The sequence below is a fragment of the Typopeltis vanoorti genome, chromosome 19 (genome assembly GCF_054136105.1).
Source record: "Typopeltis vanoorti isolate ZY-2024b chromosome 19, IOZ_Tvanoo_1.0, whole genome shotgun sequence".
Lineage (NCBI taxonomy): Eukaryota > Metazoa > Arthropoda > Arachnida > Uropygi > Thelyphonidae > Typopeltis > Typopeltis vanoorti.
Window position 1 is genome coordinate 43,895,187 of NC_143567.1, and position 18,849 is coordinate 43,914,035.

The following is an 18,849-nucleotide window of genomic DNA, read 5'->3' on the forward strand; positions in this document are numbered from 1 at the left end:
ACCACTACTCACTATCATCAAATTCCTGATATATACCTTCAAGGGGTGGTGTACAGGATATGATAGTACTACATGAAAAATTTACATCATTACTAACTTCCTATCTACAATTTTCCTCCAAATCAGTCTGTTAAATGTCAAGACTCCAACATTATTAGATCTTATATTTCTATCGTCTAAGACACTTTTTACTGTATCCGTTCACCTATATTTTGGTCTTCCTCTGGATCGTTTTCCTGCCAACCTGGCAGAGAACACTTGTTTTGCTAATTTTTCCTCACCCATTCTGTTTAAGTGACCATACCACCTGAGATTAGCTCTGCTAATGCATTCCTGGATGCTGACAATATCAGTTCTTTCCTAATATCCTCATTTTTAATATGATATTGCCATTGACGCCATCTGTTCATGCTCCTAATCTTTCTCAGGGGCTCTCATATCTGCGGTCTCTAGTCTTGGGCAGGTGTTTTACTTCTAACCCAGCTTTCAGATCCATAAGTTAAAATTGGTTTAAACACTGTCTTGTATACAGCTAATTTAGTGTTTTGGCTAATTTCTCTCTTATTCCATATGAATTTATTCAGTTGACTTCCTACCATACCAGCTTTGTTGATTCTGTTGTCTATTTCCATATTTAACTTACCATCTTCACTAAAAATCGTGCCTAAGTAAATGAAATGTTTTACTTGTTCTATAAGTTCATAGTGCAGTTGATATTTTCAATGTTTCTGCTTATTTTCATTGTCTTTGTCTTTTTAATGCTGACCTTCATACCATATCAATTACAACAGTTATTCAATTCAGTCAGGGAATCTTGCAGACTTGTAGAGATTTATTTAGAAGTATAACATCATCCACATAAAGCAAAGAGCTGAGATTAACACCTCCAATTTTGATATCATGTTTAATACCACTTTCCTTCATAATGTGATCCATATAGATAATGAATGAGAGAGGGGATAATGTACATCTTTGTCTGACACCAGATTTAACATTAAACCATCTTCTTGTACTTCATTCAATTCTCACTACTGACTTACAACTCAAATAGAGACTAAGTATTGCTCGATATAATTCCCCATTAACACCATGTAACTGTAGCGTTTGGAATAGCTTCTCTTTCTCGGCACCCTGTCATATGCCTTTTCCAGATCTACAAAACTTAAATACAGATCTTTGTTATATTTCAATGATTTCTCAACTATCTGTCGTAAAGTGAAAATCTGATCCTGACAGACTCTATTTAGCCTGAATCCAGCTTATTCTTCACTAAGCTTCTCTTCCACAGTCCTTCTCAACCATTTCTCAAATTTACTTGCATATATAGCTTACCAGGAACACTTAGTAATCAAATGCCTCTGTAATTGTCACATTCAGTTTTATTTCCCTTTTTATATATGGGTACTATGAGAGCTCTACTCCAATCATCTGGAATTCATTCCTCTGTCCAGGCCTTCTGAACTATGCAGTGCAGCCACTGTAAGACTATACCTCCATACTTGAGCATTTCTGGTCGAATATCATCTACTCCTGCTGTCTTTCCACATTTCACACTTTTGAGGGCTTTTTCTACTTCAAGTATGGATATGTATTCCTGACTGCATGCTTGGTCAGTTTTTTTACCACTGTGCTGTCATCACTGCTTGTTTCATTTAGCAGTTTTTCAAAATAATTACTCCATACTTCAAGGATATCTTTTTCTCCTGTTTTCATGTCACCTTTATCATCTCTAATTCCTTTTGAAGCACTCTTTCCTCCATTTCTGGGCTTCTTCAACAACCTCCAGAATATCTTACCACCTTCTTGATATTTATTTTGTATGTTCTTGCCAAAGTCCTCCCATGACTTTTGTTTAGCCAGTTTTACACAGTGTTTAGCTTTCTTACATTTGTTTCTGTATTCTCTAAGAGCACAAGCTGACTTATTTGCCAGGAAATTTTGATATGCTTTCTTCTTTTCCTTTACTGCCTCTTTAACTGTCCACCATTTTTCTATCCTTGCACAAAACCTCACCACATGCCTCTCTGGCTGAATCAATCAGTGTTTTCTTCAGGGCCTTGCCACTGAATCTTCAAGGTTTGGTTCCTGCTCTCAAACTCTTTCATTTTTTCTTGAATAATATTTGTGTATTTTAGTCTACAGTTCACATCTGAAAGCTGCTCAACTTTTATTCTCTTTAAAACTTTCTTACATGTTCTTCTTTTCAATATGAAATTCAATTTTATCCTGCTGAAGACTAAATGATGATCACTTCCAATTTCAAATCCTCTGTACACTCTGGTGTCCTGCACCAGGGAGAAAACATTACTATCAACAATAACATAGTCAATGAGACTTTTCTTATTCCTTGCCTCTTCTCTCCATGTGAATTTGTGCACGTTTTTATGTTGGAACATTGTGTTAGTAATAACCAGTCCATGTCCTGAACAGTAATCCAACAGGTATTTGCCATTATTATTAACTTTGCTCTTTTCTCCAAATTTTCTCAAAATATTTTGTATGTCTGACAATCATTTCCTACTCTGCTATTTAGATCCCCAACAAGGACCATCTTTTCCTTTTTCATTGTGTCAGTTGCTTTCTCTAAAGCCTCAAAAAATTCCTCCACTTCTACCTTAGCAGAACCTTCTGTTCTGCTAAGGTAGAAGTGGAGTCATAAATAAGTCTCATTGTCCAGTTCCCCATTCTCATATTTGCTCACATCACTCTACTTGAAACTGCCTGCCATTGAAGAAGATTAGTATCGTATTTAGTGTTGAATGCTATGGCTACTACTTATTTTCCTTGATTGTCATTGCTTGAATATAACATTTTGTATTTATTGCTCAGAAAGATCTCACCAGTTTTGTCTTTTTTGTTTTAGTTACTTTTATTATGTCGATCTGTTACTTATCCAGTTCCTCAGCTAGCTCCATTTCTTTGCCATTCAGGCTTCTTATGTTGATAGTACTGATCTTGAACTCTGGTGATGTTGAGTTGGGATTTGTAAGTTGTAAGTTTTGGGATTTGTTCCAGTAGCTGACTTTTCGCTGTTACCCTGGTTCCCTGGTAACAGCGAAAGTCGAACATTCTGTATCACCTCGATCATTTTTGCAAAATTTAGCAATTATGATATGTTTCAAACCAAGGGGTAATACGTAGAGTACCTACAATTTTTGGCACGTGTATATTCTCTCTCTCTCTCCTTCTCTAAATGAGATGTTTTGGAGACACAATATGGAAGTACTTTGTGGGATTTTTACTTAAGAGGATGAATGACTGTTAGAAAGTGTCTTCCTTTCGATCTGGGAAAGGGTGGTTGCCAGGTGATGCACATCCAAGTGCCAAGAGAAAAGCTGTTGAAATGCTACAATTATACAGTGTGCATGGGAAATTATATCAAGCAATACATAATCTATATTGTGTGATAATGAAGTTTTTTTTAATAATATACTGGAAAACCTTGCTTAATGTGATTAATTAATCCATCAATTAATGCGCACTAAGCGAAATCGCAATAAGCAAATACAATAAACAACAGAAATAATTATAATTCATTCATGAGTTATCGTAAATTTGAAAAGAAATTACAGTATAAGCTATATTAGAGGATAATAAAACATCAAAGTTAATAAAAATCGATTGCTTAAATTTTTATTTCATGTCTAAATATTTGATTGAGCTACTTTTTTACAAAAAAAAATGTAAAGTAAAGATGTTTGAATAGTGCCGTTTCATCTTGTCATGCAATTTGTGACAGCTGGCAATCGCTTTATCAACATTTTGGCAGACTTCGAAGCTGCTTTCCATATCAGGATCAACAACTTTGTTGTTGATCCTGATATGGAAAGCAGCTTCATTATTTCCTTAGCATGCTCAATGTGATTGCAATCATATGCTAAGTGATTGCAATCAGTGGGAGCTAGATCTAAGGCAATCACATGCTCAATGTGATTGAAAACTAGCTCACGTTGTAAAACTCGATATAGCTTGGAATTTTACAAGCGCCTTACATTGACTTTTACAGAGGTCACATTTCAAGAGGTTATAATATAAAAAGAACGTTTGTAAAAAGATTTAATCTATATCATTTAATCCTATGATAAATTTAACCTGGCCAAGATATAATAAACAAACAATGAGTAAAGTCTGCCAGAAACAAAAGAAAATGCTGTCACTCCAACATATATATTATTGTTTAACAGAGTGCGTTTGAAACCATTGTTTGCAAGCTCTGTGTATGCCCACCGTCAAGGTCACTCTGAAAAGGGATGGCAAAATTCACAAGTGGTTCCGGTGTCCATCTAATTGGATTTGTGTATTATACCAGAAGAAGAAAGAACGGGTTGGTCGAAACAGAAGATCAAAGAGTTGCTCCGAATTCTTCGGGGTCTCAACCCTTCATGCAAGGACCCGAAGACGGTGGAATAAAAGTGGATTGAAGATTGGCAGAAATCATCAGCAGTTAGAGGCAGAAATTCCAGAAGTAGGATCCAGAGGACAGGACGTTACAGCGAGCCATGCCAGAGGAGAAGCCAATTGGAATGACTAAAGAATTGCCAGTGTAAATACCTGAGGCCGGTATCAGTCGGATGTCTTTTTTTTTCGCGGGAGGTCAACTGAAGCCAATAGCCGCAGAGCGAACTTCAAGTGTCAGAGAACTTGCCGTATGCTGAAACCTTTTCCCTGAGCTATTCAAGTGCCCAAAATTTGGATTCCAAAGCCCGCTACTATCCCGACGAGTCGCCCCTGAAACAAGACAATCCAGGAGGAAGCCTAAGGCACGAGATGAAAGGAAAAGCACAGGGACTTTAGTGCAAGACCTTTTGATGAATGTGCGACACAGAGCCTCTGTAAGTTTGTTCCATCTTTTGTTATGCATTCCCTTTTATAACCTAGGAGATATGTTATAGATGGACTGATGAGAATTAACTTAATAGTAATAAGATGTGTCTATAAGAGAGTCATTTGGCATGTTAGAAATTGGTATGAATTTTGTGAAATAACTTAACATAATTAGCTAACCTCTTTGTGAGTGGATTAGAGTTTTAATAAGTTGATTTTGTAAGCAGAGAGTAAATAAGTATTTGTGCTAAAGAGTTATTTAGTGTTGAAGTGGAAAAGTTCTAATTTTATGCTAAAGATTTAATAGATAGGTAGAGAAAGGCAACCCCCCTATCGTTTGATTCATGCGTTTCATACTAGTGTAAATAAATGTGTTTTGTTTATATGTCAGTAGAGTGCTGCCTGATCTTTATAATTACAATGCACTGTTCCTAAATAAAAGCGAACCTAAGAGCAGGAACCAAGTAAGATAGCAGGAGTGTATAGTTAAGTGCAAATAGACCACGACTGTTTGTGTAAAGTTTTACTGAAGGAATTTGTGTTGGAGAGAGAGAAATCAACCAACTGTATTACTGAGTTATATGCCAAATAAAATTATACTGGTGGCGCAGTCTTAACAAATTTTCTAGTATCCATAGGCATAAAACTCTTAGTAAATCCGCTACAAGTCTGCAAGATTCTCTGATTAAATTGAATAGCTGTTGTAATAGATATGTTATGAAGGTCAGCAATAAAAAGACAAAGACAATGAAAATAGGCAGAATCATTGAAAATGTCAACTGTGTTGTGAATGGAGAACCTGTGGAACAAGTAAAAGATTTCAGCTACTTAGGCACGATTTTTACTGAAGATGGTAAATTAAATATAGAAATTGACAACAGAATCAGCAAAGCTGGTATGGTGGGAAGTCAATTGAATAAATTCATATGGAATAAGAGAGAAATTAGTCGGAACACTAAATTAGCTGTATACAAGACAGTGTTCAAACCAGTTTTAACTTATGGATCTGAGAGCTGGGTCAGAAGTAAAACACTTGACCAAAGACTAGAGACCGCAGATATGAGAGTCCTGAGAAAGATTAGAGGCGTGAACAGATGGCATCAATGGCAATATCATATTAAAAATGAGGATATTAGGAAAGAACTTGACATTGTCAGCATCCAGGAATGCATTAGCAGAGCTAATCTCAGGTGGTATGGTCACTTAAATAGAATGGGAGAGGAAAGATTAGCAAAACAAGTGTTCTCTGCCAGGTTGCCAGGAAAACGACCCAGAGGAAGACCAAGATATAGGTGGATTGATACGGTACAAAGTGCCTTAGACAATAGAAATATAAGATCTGATAATGTTGGAGTCTTGACAAGTAACAGACTGATTTGGAGGAAAATTGTAGATAGGAAGTTAGTAGTGATGTAATTTTTTCATGTAGTACTGTCATATCCTGTACACCCCTTGAGGGTACATGGCAGGAATTTGATGATGATGATGACTAAGTTAGTGAGATAGATAAGAAAGGAATAAATATATAGATAATAATAAAGATATTACAATAGGCTTATAAATAGCAATAAATAGCCTCCGTATTACACTTGCACAGCGTTGCAGGATAACAAGAATAAGTAAAAAAGGTCATCATCATCATCATCAAATTCCTGCCATGTACCCTCAAGGGGGGTGTACCGGATATGATAGTACTACATGAAAAAATTACATCATTATTAATTTCCTATCTACAATTTTTCTCCAAATCAGTCTGTTACTTGTCAAGACTCCAACATTATCAGATCTTATATTTCTATCGTCTAATGCACTTTGTACTGTATCAATCCACCTATGTCTTGTTCTTCCTCTGGGTCATTTTGCTGCCAACCTGGCAGAGAACATTTGTTTTGCTAATCTTTCCTCGCCCATTCTGTGTAAGTGACCATACACTCTAAGATTAGCTCTGCTAACGCATTCCTGGATGCTGACAATGTCAAGTTCTTTCCTAATATCCTCGTTTTTAATATGATATTGCCATTGATGCCATCTGTTCGTGCCTATAATCTTTCTCAGGACTCTCGTATCTGTGGTCTCTAGTCTTTGGTCAAGTGTTTTACTTCTGACCCAGCTCTCAAATCCATAGGTTAAAACTGGTTTGAACACTGTCTTGTATACAGCTAATTTAGTGTTCCGACTAATTTCTCTCTTATTCCATATGAATTTATTCAATTGACTTCCGATCATACCAGCTTTGCTGATTCTGTTGTCTATTTCTATATTTAATTTACCATCTTCAGTAAAAATCGTGCCTAAATAGCTGAAATGTTTTTCTTGTTCCACAGGTTCTCCATTCACAACACAGTTGACATTTTCAATGATTCTGCCTATTTTCATTGTCTTTGTCTTTTTATTGCTGACCTCTTCATACCATATCTATTACAACAGCTGTTCAATTTAGTCAGAGAATCTCGCAGACTTGTAGCGGATTTATTTAGAAGTATAACATCATCCGCATAAAGCAAAGAGCTGACATTAACATCTCCAATTTTGATATCATGTTTAATACCACTTTCCTTCATAATGTGATCCATATAGATAATGAATAACAGAGGGGATAATGTATATCCTTGTCTCACACCAGATTTAACATTAAACCATCTTCCTGTACTTCCTTCAATTCTAACTGCTGACTTACAACTCAAATAAAGACTAAGTATTGCTTGATATAATGCCCCATTGACACCATATAACTGCAGCATATTGAATAGCTTCTCTCTTGGCACCTTGTCATATGCCTTTTCCAGATCAACAAAACTTAAATACAGATCTTTGTTATATTCCCATGCTTTCTCGACTATTTGTCGTAAAGTGAAGATCTGATCCTGACAGCCTCTATTTTCCCTAAATCCAGCTTGTTCTTCACCAAGCTTTTCTTCCACAATTCTTCTCAACCGTTTCTCATGTATACTTGCATAGATCTTGCCAGGAACACTCAGTAGGGAAATACCTCTGTAATTCTCACATACAGTTTTATTTCCCTTTTTATATATGGGTACTATGAGAGCTCTACTCCAATCATCGTGAATTCGTCCCTCTGTCCAGGCTTTCTGAACTATGCAGTGCAGCCACTGTAAGACTATACCTCCATACTTGAGCATTTCTGGTCGAATATCAACTACTCCTACTGCATTTCCACATTTCAAGCCTTTGATGGCTTTTTCTACTTCGAGTATGGATATGTATTCCTGACTGCATGCCTGGTCAGTGTTTTTTATCACTGTGCTGTCATCACTGCTTGTTTCATTTAGCAGTTTTTCAAAGTAATTACTCCATACTTCAAGGATATCTTTTTCTCCCGTTTTCATGTCACCTTTATCATCTCGAATTCCTTTTACAGCACTCTTTCCTCCATTCTTAAGCTTCTTCAACAACCTCCAGAATATTTTACCACCTTCTTGATATTTATTTTCTATATTCTTGCCAAAGTCCTCCCATGACTTTTGTTTAACTAGTTTTACACAGTGTTTAGCATTCTTGCATTTGTCTCTATATTCTCTAAGAGCACATGCTGTTTTATTTGACAGGAACTTTTGGTATGCTTTCTTCTTTTCCTTCACTGACTCTTTAACTTCCTGTGTCCACCAGGGAGTTCTGATTTTTTTATCCTTACAGACAACCTCCCCACATGCCTCTCTGGCATAATCAATCAATGTTTTCTTCAGAGTTTGCCACTGAATCTCCAAGGTTTGATTCCTGTTCTCAAACTCTTTCATTTTTCCTTCAATAATCTTTGTGTATTTTAGTCTACTGTTCACATCTGAGAGCTGCTCAACTTTTATTCGCTTTAAAACTTTCTTACATGTTATTCTTTTCAATATGAAATTCAATTTTATCCTGCTCAAGACTGAATAGTGATCACTTCCAATTTCAAATCCTCTGTACACTCTGGTGTCCTGCACCAGGGAGAAAACATCACTATCAACAATAACATAGTCAATGAGACTTTTCTTATTCCTTGCCTCTTCTCTCCATGTGAATTTGTGCACATTTTTATGTTGGAACATGGTGTTAGTAATAACCAGTCCATGTCCTGAGCAGAAATCCAACAGATATTTGCCATTATTATTAGCTTTGCTCTTTTCTCCAAATTTTCCCAAAATATTTTTGTATGTCTCACAATCATTTCCTACTCTGCTATTTAGATCCCCAACAAGGACCAACTTTTCATTTTTGATTGTGTCAGTTGCTTTTTCTAAAGCCTCAAAAAATTCCTCCACTTCTACCTTAGTAGAACCTTCTGTGGGACCATAGGCACAAATAAGTCTCATTGTCCAGTTCCCCATTCTCATATTTGCTCATATTACTCTACTTGAGACTGCCTGCCATTCAAGAAGATTAGCCTCGTATTTTGTGTTGAATACTATGGCTACTCCTTCTTTTCCTTGATTGTCATGGCCTGAATAAAAAAGGTTATGAAAGCAAAGCAGACTGCTAATTAGAAAAAGAAGACACCTCTCTGTTTACAACTTTCTTTTGCAGTTAGCTTCTTAGTGGTAACATTCACTTCTTGTTCACACTCTCCTTATCTTCTTCATATGCATGCTGTTCTAGTTGAAGGAGATCATTTTCACTTAACTCTTCTGAATGGCAATCGAGCAAATTTCTCACATATTCATTATCCAGTTCATTAAATCTAAGTTCTTTTTCAATTGCGCTGATTTCTTCAATAATGTTAGCTCTTGGATTTTGCACACGATAAACTAACATAGGCTTGATGTTGGGAGTTTTTTGTTTTTTCCACTTGGTTATACAAGAAATTATATATTTAATTAATCCTTTATCCAAGTGTAAGCAAACCAAGTTTACACCTGAAGTATTATCAGGACAGGGGAAACTCATGTCAAAGTTCATATAACTTTGCATCACTTGCCGTAGTATTCCATGATGCAAAGCGCATCTCCTTGTGGACATGTATAATGCTATGCACTATGGGAAGGGTCACTACCCAGACCGGTTTCAGCCTTTATTGAGGTCTCTTCAGTAGGAGCTAGACTCAGAGGTAATACCAAGGTTGAAGTAATGCAGAAGTCATACTTTCTTATATGAATTGCCAAAAGGTGTCTCACCTTATTATTACATTTCTCCGGATGAGATTCCCAAAGATGTTGGGAATTTTTTTGTTTTTTCCACTTGGTTATACAAGAAATTATATACTTAGTTAATCCTGTCTGGAGTTGCCATCAGTTAATCCTGAATTGCTCCTGTCTTGATAATACTTCAGGTGCATACTTTGGTTTGCTTACACTTGGATAAAGGATTAACTAAGTATATAATTTCTAACATAGGCTTGAGTTTAAAGTCGCCTTCTGCATTGCCTCCTAATAAAAGCATACGATGATCTTTCGATACTTTGTATCCTGGTTGAGATGCTTCAGTTTTAGCTAGAAAACATTTTGTTGGCACATTTCCAAAAGAGACCAGTTACATCGTCGTTGAATATTTGACGATCATCATAATTACTCTCCTCAAAATTAAAGCAAAATGAAGGAAAAGTGATTGAGCAAGAGAACAGAGTTTGTATGTGCGCTTGTCAACTGCCGAATGTCACCGCCCGCAGCACTGCCACTGCCCACTGGCTGCTACATTGATAAGTGCCGCCATTCCCTGCAGATTGGCAACAAAAATTTTGCATAATGTAAAATAATTGTGTTAATTGGTTAATTGCTTGCGTAAAGCAGGAAACAGTATCATTTCACTCAATCATGCATATAGAATTCGCGTTAAGCAAGGTTTTCCTGTACATCTGATCCATACACAAAAAGGCCACAAGACCTATAGCACATTAGTGCTGTGTATGTGTGGGCAAGAGGAATCTGTTCACATTCAGCTTGAACAGCTGAAGGTTGTAATCTTTGGGAAGGCAGAGTAGGGGAGACTGTTCCAAAGGACAGAAGTAGATGGGCTGGAGGAGAAGGCAGTGAAGTTGGTTCGGTGAGTTTCAAGATGGACTGTAAAAGGTGTTGGTTAGCAGTGGCTCTTGTTTTAATGATTTTGGAGGAGAGTGGAGGACCTGTCCATGAAAGTATCTGTAGAAGAGGCATAAGGCAGAAACTGAATGTCTGTGAGAGAAAGAGATTGAAGTGGGTATATTTGAAAGACAGAGATCATTAATTAGTTGCATTGCCCTTCATTTAGATAGAATCGAGCAATCATAGAGAGGATTTTGGTGCACCACCCTAAATATGGGAGCAATATTTCATGACTGGGCAGATTTGGACTTTGTATAGAGTTAGTAGCTGTGAAGGTTTGAAGTTGTGTCATGTACAAAAAGTACACCAAGCTTTTTGATGGCTGCAGAAGCTATAGTTGAAATCTGGTTATGCCTGGAAACATTGAAAGTACAGGTCATTCCAAGAAGAGAAATCTGATAATGTTTTGACATCTCAGTATTACTGAAAGTAAGGGGGGGGGGAGGGATGCAGATTCTTTCTGGCAAGAGATCAGAGGACTGAATTTTGGTGGCATTGAAGTCTTGCCCCCACTGGGATATAGCTAGGAGATTTGAGTTCAGGTCACCGATCACGGTTGATCTTGAGGATTCTAATACTTGAGAACTACAAGGTTTGTTGAATGAAAAGGAGAAATGGAGTGTACTATCATCGGTAAAGCTATGGATAGGATTGGAAGTCTGAGAGAGCAGGTCATTTATATACAACAGGAAGAGAGTGGGTGAAAGAACAGAACCCTGCAATACTCCTGCATTGGTGGGGAAATCTGAGGAGAGTAAACTGTCCACCATGACATGTAGTAATCAACCAGTGAAAAAGTTGACGATCCAGTTGCAGAGCGAGGAAGGAAGACCATAGGATGACAGTTTGTTAAGTAGGCCCCTGTGCCAAACCCAGTCAAATGCCTTTGAAATGTCGAGGGCACTCGTGGGTTTCTCCAAATTTCTCCATGACTTGAGTCCAGAGGTGGGTGGTAAAAGCAAGATCAGCCTGTAGATCGTGAGTGGCAGAATCCATACTATTGTCATTGATTAGTTGGTATGACTCTAGGTGGTTCAAGAGTTGGTTGTTGATGACCTTCTCCATAATTTTTGAGGGAACATAAATGAGAGCAATTGGATGGTAGTTCATTGGATAACATTTATCACCTCTCTTTGGGAGGGACTGGATGTGGACCCGTTTCCATGTTGTAGGGTAGATGTCAGTTGAATAAGATAGATTGAAGAGGCGATACAAGATAGGTGTTAGTTCTGGGGCACAATTTTTTAAACACAATAGGTGGGATACATCATGACCAGATGCCTTGTTTGTTTTCAGGTTATTAAGGATTCTTCAGATTTCTTTTTGTCAGAAGACTATGGGCAACATGAAGGGAGCCATTCTTTGCAGAGTGGAGGGAACTTTGCCCAGATCATCAATGCAGGAAGTGAGATTCGGATGTGAGAGTGGTGAAGACCTGGGTGGGCAGAAGTTATGCTGCCCACCCAGGTCTTGGCAAGGGACCTGAAGGAGCAACTGCCATTTGCGAAGGAGGAGAGTTTGCAGCATTTGGCCCTTTCAAAGTCAGACTTGGACTTGGTCATAATTCCTTTACAACTGTTGTGAGCTGCAGAGTGGACAGCTGCAGTTTTGGTTTTGAGCCATTCATGGTAAGTAGAGGTTTTTTCTTTTACAGCATTGACACACTTTGTTTTTTAAGAACAAGGCTTGGATGGTGACTGAGAATTTGGAGTGAAATACGGGATGATAGCCTTTATTCCTGTGAAGATGATTTCTGTTATTCAGTCTGAGAAGAGAAGAAGAGGATCAGAAGAACTGAAGAAATTGTCGGACCATGGAAGGGACACTTGTTAGGAAGAGGTCAAGCATGTTGCCAAATTGGAGGAGGTTGTCAGGTATTTTGTTAGGAAGATTGATCTGAGATAGGTCACTGCTGATGGCAAACACCTCAGCATCCCTGCCTGCTTGATCAGTGAAACTGGAGAAGAGGAGCCAATATGGGTTGTGGACATTGAGGTTCTCAAGAAGGATGACCTGACTATTGGGGTATTTTGACTGCAGAAAGTTGAGCTTTAGAGAGAGAGAGAGAGAGAGAGAGAGTTGAAGAGGTCAGAGTGGTTGATGGAGTTTTGAGAGTGATAGATAGCATATGAAAAGAGAAGGTTGGTTTGTTAGAGAAATTTTGAGCCAAAGCACATCAAACAGTGAGGATTCAAGGATTTGCAGTCTCTGGCATGGTATGTCACTTCTGATGAATGTACAAGTGTTGCTCTTTTTTGGTGAAAGAACTATGTAATGGGCAGTTGAGGTGAACAGTGGCTGTTGAGGTTGCCAGTTGGGGTTCTGATAGGAATAGTACCTCTGGTTTAGATGAAGATGGTAGTGGGTGCACACATCATTTATATTGTTAAATGTTTAGGCTACAGATGTTGGTGAAATGGATGTGGAAACTTTTTTTTTTGGTAAGAATTAATGTTGGTGGGTTGTTTGGTTGGATTTCTGTTGTTTTGCAATTCTTTTGGTTGGATTTTTGTTTGTTTCTCATTAGTTTTTTTTTAAAACTATTTTTTTGTGGGAGAATTGAGATTTGCAGTAAAATCTCATTTCTTTGGGTTGTGGTTCATTGTATTTGATGAGGAACAGATAAAGTGGAAGTGGGGCATGCAGTGAGAGGTGACAGACTTGCAAACATACCACTCACACAGAGGGAACTTGGTCTCCTGTTCATACATGGCCTTGACAGTCTCACCTGCATCCACAGTATCTTATCTCCCTCCAGTTGAACTAGCAAAATATGTGGCTGCAGGATTTGATGCTAGCTGATCGGGGAAGTCTCCAGATTCGTTACTAACTGGTTCGGTCCCATGTACTATCCAGTGTCTGGCCTGCAGAACCATTTTACTGCTCTACCCTTGAATGGGGAGAAGAATCCTGGCCCCCTACAGTGAGATTGGTATGTTATTGAGGGTCTCACTGCATGTGGGAGAGGGTAACAGAAACCAGAACCTTTACTCTAGTGACCAAACATGGCTGCAGCTGCTTAAGGTCTCTAATAAGCAAGGTGTTGGTATTTCACCAGGTGATGAAAGACATCCATCACCTAGATGTCTAGTTGGCATTTCCTCCAACAGGGAATGAAGATGCTACAGGAAGATAGTTTGATGGTAAATTATGTGTGAGACAAGGGTGCTCATTATTTTCATTTACATTATGAAGAAAATTGCATTTGGAAATATCAAAATTTCAGACATTCAACTCAGCTCTTTACTTTATACAGATGATGAGATTCTCTTAAATAAATCCAGTATAAGAATGCAGATTCCTTAAATAAACTGAGTAATTGCTGTACGAAATTTGGTATGAAAATCAGCAATAAAAAGACATACAATGAAAATAGGTAGGAACATTGATAACATCAACTTACATGCTGAATAGGAAACCTATAGAATAAATAAAATAGTTTGGCACAATTTTTAGTGGAGATGGCAAATTGAAATATGGAATAGACAACAGAATCAGAAAAGCAGGCATTGCAGTGAGTCAACCGAATAAATTTATATAAAATAAGAAATTTGTCAAAACACTAAACTGTATGCAAGGCAATTTTCAAACCAATTTTTAACTTATGGATCTGAGAAGTGGGTTAGAAATTGCACTTAATTAAAGACTTGACACCAGATATAAGACTTTTGAAAGAAAGTCAAATCACAAATGAAAATATTAGGAAGTTGACATTATTAACATTTCGGAATGTGTGAACAAAGCTATTTTAAGGTACTTAAACAGAATTGAAAACTAAAGGTTAATAAAACAGGAGTTTGTTCCCAGGATAGCAGTAAAAAGACCAATGGGAAATTATTATTAATTCCACACCTCCATGGAATCAATAGGTTCACTGGGGAACATTCCCACTCTTTTGCACAAAGGTCATGGAACTATGCCTTAAATCCATTCAGTCTCTTTACTCACCACACTCACACAAAGCATTTCACTCTTCAGCTATACTCTCAGAAAATGCATTCCACTCACCATGCAAAGAGCCTTGCTCATGTCCTCTTTATATAGCTTTGAGGGATGGCATATTGTTTTCTGCCTTTTGTTTCTCTCAACAGTATAAAAAAATCACCTCCACATTAATCTGGTAACAACTTCTCACCAACTGATGTCTCATTCACATTCCCTCTCCTTCTATTTATAAGACTGCAAATTTCATTCCTTCAGTCTGTCTTCATATTCCAGATATCTGACAGCGATTTAGTTATATTCTCTGGATTTTCTATGATATCCTCCCCTTCAAAACCGAGTGACTAGATCTGCATGCAGTAGTTCATATGCAACCAGATCAAGGCATTGTTAATGACATCTTTGCTTCTGAATGTCAAGGTCCTGCTCATCATTGTCATAATCTGCTGTGATATTCTCACAATTTTAGTAATTTGACCTCTAATTTTTTCTGTCCACCACCACTCTCCATTAATCATGTACTTTATATCCCATCTTGCATAACAAATTTCAAGACTACACTTTGCAACATTAAACTGATAACTCCACTCACTTGTCCATTCATGCTGTCTGTTCAGATTCTCCTATGAAATCACATCTGTTCTACTCGTAGTTCTTCCCAGCTCTGCATTATCCGCAGATAGCTGCACATCTTCAGTTAAGCTTATCCCATTGTCGTTGATACAAGTTAAACAATAATGATTGCAAAACAGACTCATTTGGCACACCACTAGTGACCTTTTGGGATATTCCCCCCCCCATACCTTTAACCTTCTGATATTTGACTACCTATCTAACTCACTTATCCTTGTAGATAATCTTATATGCTGAAACATTGCCAAAATATAGGAAGATATTAATTGAAGATTTTATAATTAATAGACTAGTATACATTGTAATTTTTTGAAAAATTAAAAGCTAGTCTCTTATCCAATCCTGTCCATTCCAATTTAGTTACCAGCTTGTGTGGCAATCTATCAAAGGGCTCTGAAAAATCCAAGTATGCCACTATATCTTCTGCACCTCTCTCTCTCTCTCTCTTTCTCACTCATCCAGTGAATTTGTCACCTTACTGTAGTACATAAGCAGGTTACTAAACATGACCCCCATTTAACAAACTCATGCTATTATCAACCCAGTTTGGAATCCTACCTTTTGCCAACCTCTCTAACACCTTAAACACAACTACACACACTCAAATTGACTTCTAATTTGTAGCATCAGTTTTATCTCCACCACTTTGTGAAGTGAAACAATTTTATCCTCTTTCCACTCTAAGAATGTGTATCTAGAGTTTATCTAAAATTGTATGGTCACTTAAATGTAATGGGAGATAAAATTAGCAAGACAATCACTTAAACTAAAAATGTCTGGAAAAGACCAAGATATAGATAAATAATGCTTCATAATGCCCAAGATGATTGAACTGTAAAATCCAATCAAAGACCTGACAGTGCTATAGCAATTTGCTTTAGTGTACTAGCTATGAAATATCAGTTTCATTACATTGTAATAATACACTGCTTGAAAAGAAGTTAATGGACACCTCATGAGCAAGGTGCATCATGCTATCTAACAAGTCGCATGTTTGTAGTTGGTAAATTGTAATATGATGCTCTCAAGTTAGTAAAACTGTATCCAGATGAAATGCCTGCTAGAAGGGAACTGACAATGTTGTGATAGGATGCCATGTTGCACGCCTACCAGTTCGGCAAATTGTTGCAAGTGCTACCCACAGTGGACGATCCACCAGACTCACTGAATATGACCATAGTGTGCTACGAAGGATAATATGTAAAACTGCCAATTGTCAGCTAACATGTTGAATGCAAAGTTCCCGATATTGACTGGAACACAAATCTGCACAAAAACATTCACATCTGAGGCTAACAACATGGGTGTCCATGGTAGGACCACAGTATGCAAGCCCCACATTACCTGAACCAACATGCAGCATTGTCTTTAGTGGTGCAAAGAACTTATACAGTGGGACGTGGAAGTTTCGAAAGCTGTGTTATGGAATGACAACTCATTCTACATCCTCTACCGAGCAGATAGATGGGTGTGGGTGTGTCAGTTCCCCGGTGAATGTCTCTTACCAGATTGAATAATCCCAACTATGAAATTCGGAGGTAGTGGTATGACGGTATGGTCCTGTTTTTCCTGGTTTGGCCTTGGTCTTCTGTTTATGGTGCCATAAACATTGAATTCTGAGAGAGTATCTGACCATTTTGATAACTACAATGCTCCCTACTTTGGCATTTCTGTGGAACCGACTATTGTCTCTTTCATCAGGACAATGCACTATGTCATAAAGCTGCTGCTGCAACTGTGTGGTTTGCGGACATGAACATTACCACACTTGACTGGCCACCATAGAGCCCTGATCTCAATCCTACTGAACATCTATGGGATGAACTGGAGCTTTGGGCAAGGTCAAGGGATGTCTGACCCACAAGTCCAGGACCTCATTACATGCCTACAGGAAGAATGATCCAAAATTCCTATTGATTGTTATCGTATGTTTGTGGAAAGTATGGCCCATAGGATTGCTGCAGTCATTGCACCAAAAGGGAGGTCCTACATCTTGTTAAGGTGGGCACCATGACAGTTTGTTCCTCATATTATGGTGTCTGTTGACTTCTTCCCAAGCAGTGTATTTGGTGCATCTCTTTCTAGGTGTATCCTAGAGAAGGACGAGAGTATACATATGTCTTTTTTGACTTATATGAGCATGTATCCAGTAACTGTATGATTATAGAGCTATGACTGTTTAAATTTAAAAAAATGACTAGGTACCTTTCAGTAGTAAAACAATGGAATAGGCAAATATATACATAGTGAAGTGTTTTGTTTATTCAAGAATTTATAATTCATTGTGTGGTAGGTTTTCAAAAAGGCTACTACTCAATACATAATACTGTTCATCCATATATTATTTGTATATATAGCTTAGTCAATACAAAAGTATAAGTTGCTTATTTGTAACCAGCTATTGCAGTTTATTGTTGTTTGACAGTATGTGCTGTTAATGTTTTATTCATTTATTTGTGATTCACATCCACTTAAGGTTGTCAACTATAGCACTTTGTACCATGGGTGAGCTAGCATTTTTTAATTTACTTTACTGTAGGCAAACAAAATTTGCATATGCATGGTATTATACACACCGAAAAAGATGTGTGTTTTACATTATGGGATACCACGACATTCAATGTGGCATTAGCCTCTATATACAAGTAGCCTAATCATGAAGACACTTCATGTGCAAACTTTGTTTGCTTACTCTTGGATAAAAAATTAAAGAAGAGTATAATTTCTTGGCATCTTTAATTTATAACCAAGTGAAAAAACTCTCTCAACAGCATTATCTAGGTGTGTAAATGATTTCTGTATGTCTTGGTATTTCGTAAATGAGAGCACATAGAATGCTACATGATGAGGACTTTATCCTTACCACTCAGCATATTTGGCACTTACCTATCTTAAATCTAAGGATATCGTGCTGCCCAGTATCTGAAATTTTGTAATTGGTTCGGTGTGAGCACTTTGATATACCTTCCTTATGACATTGTCACATAACAATTTACCTGACTGTGTCAACAATATGTGTAGCTTGCTTGTATTGTGAGAAAAGAATCTTCATGCTACTGTGGAAGATAATCATCATCACTAAAAGGGCATCATATAAGTGATACTTATGTTATTTCTGCAAGATTAATTGCTTCGTTATTGAATGGTTTTGGAAAGCGTGTCTTCAGTGAAAGATTGGAGGAGTAAAATCAGGGAAACTAGAAGTATCAGGTGAAGGGATGCAGTCAAGTATTGGTTCAGCTACTCCTGAGACAAATTAGTGTATGTATACTAAATCAGATTTGAAACCTGTGATTATGCAATGCTGAATGTGATTTCATAGGTTTCAAATCCGAATGGGTTGGTAATGAGATTACACAAGAATAACTATAGATCCAAGGGGATGTTGAAATGCATGTATATGAATGCCAGAGGTATCCAAAATAAGGGAGAGAAGTTT

The 18,849-nt window shown here is 37.5% G+C and overlaps 1 protein-coding gene across 3 annotated transcripts in view; it reads left to right on the forward strand.

Annotated features, from left to right (window-relative positions):
- The window catches only part of LOC150096051 (PCNA-interacting partner-like), a 274,947-nt gene that overhangs the window by 8,472 nt on the left and 247,626 nt on the right, over positions 1-18,849 (forward strand). The gene's annotated exons all lie outside the window — the stretch shown is intronic.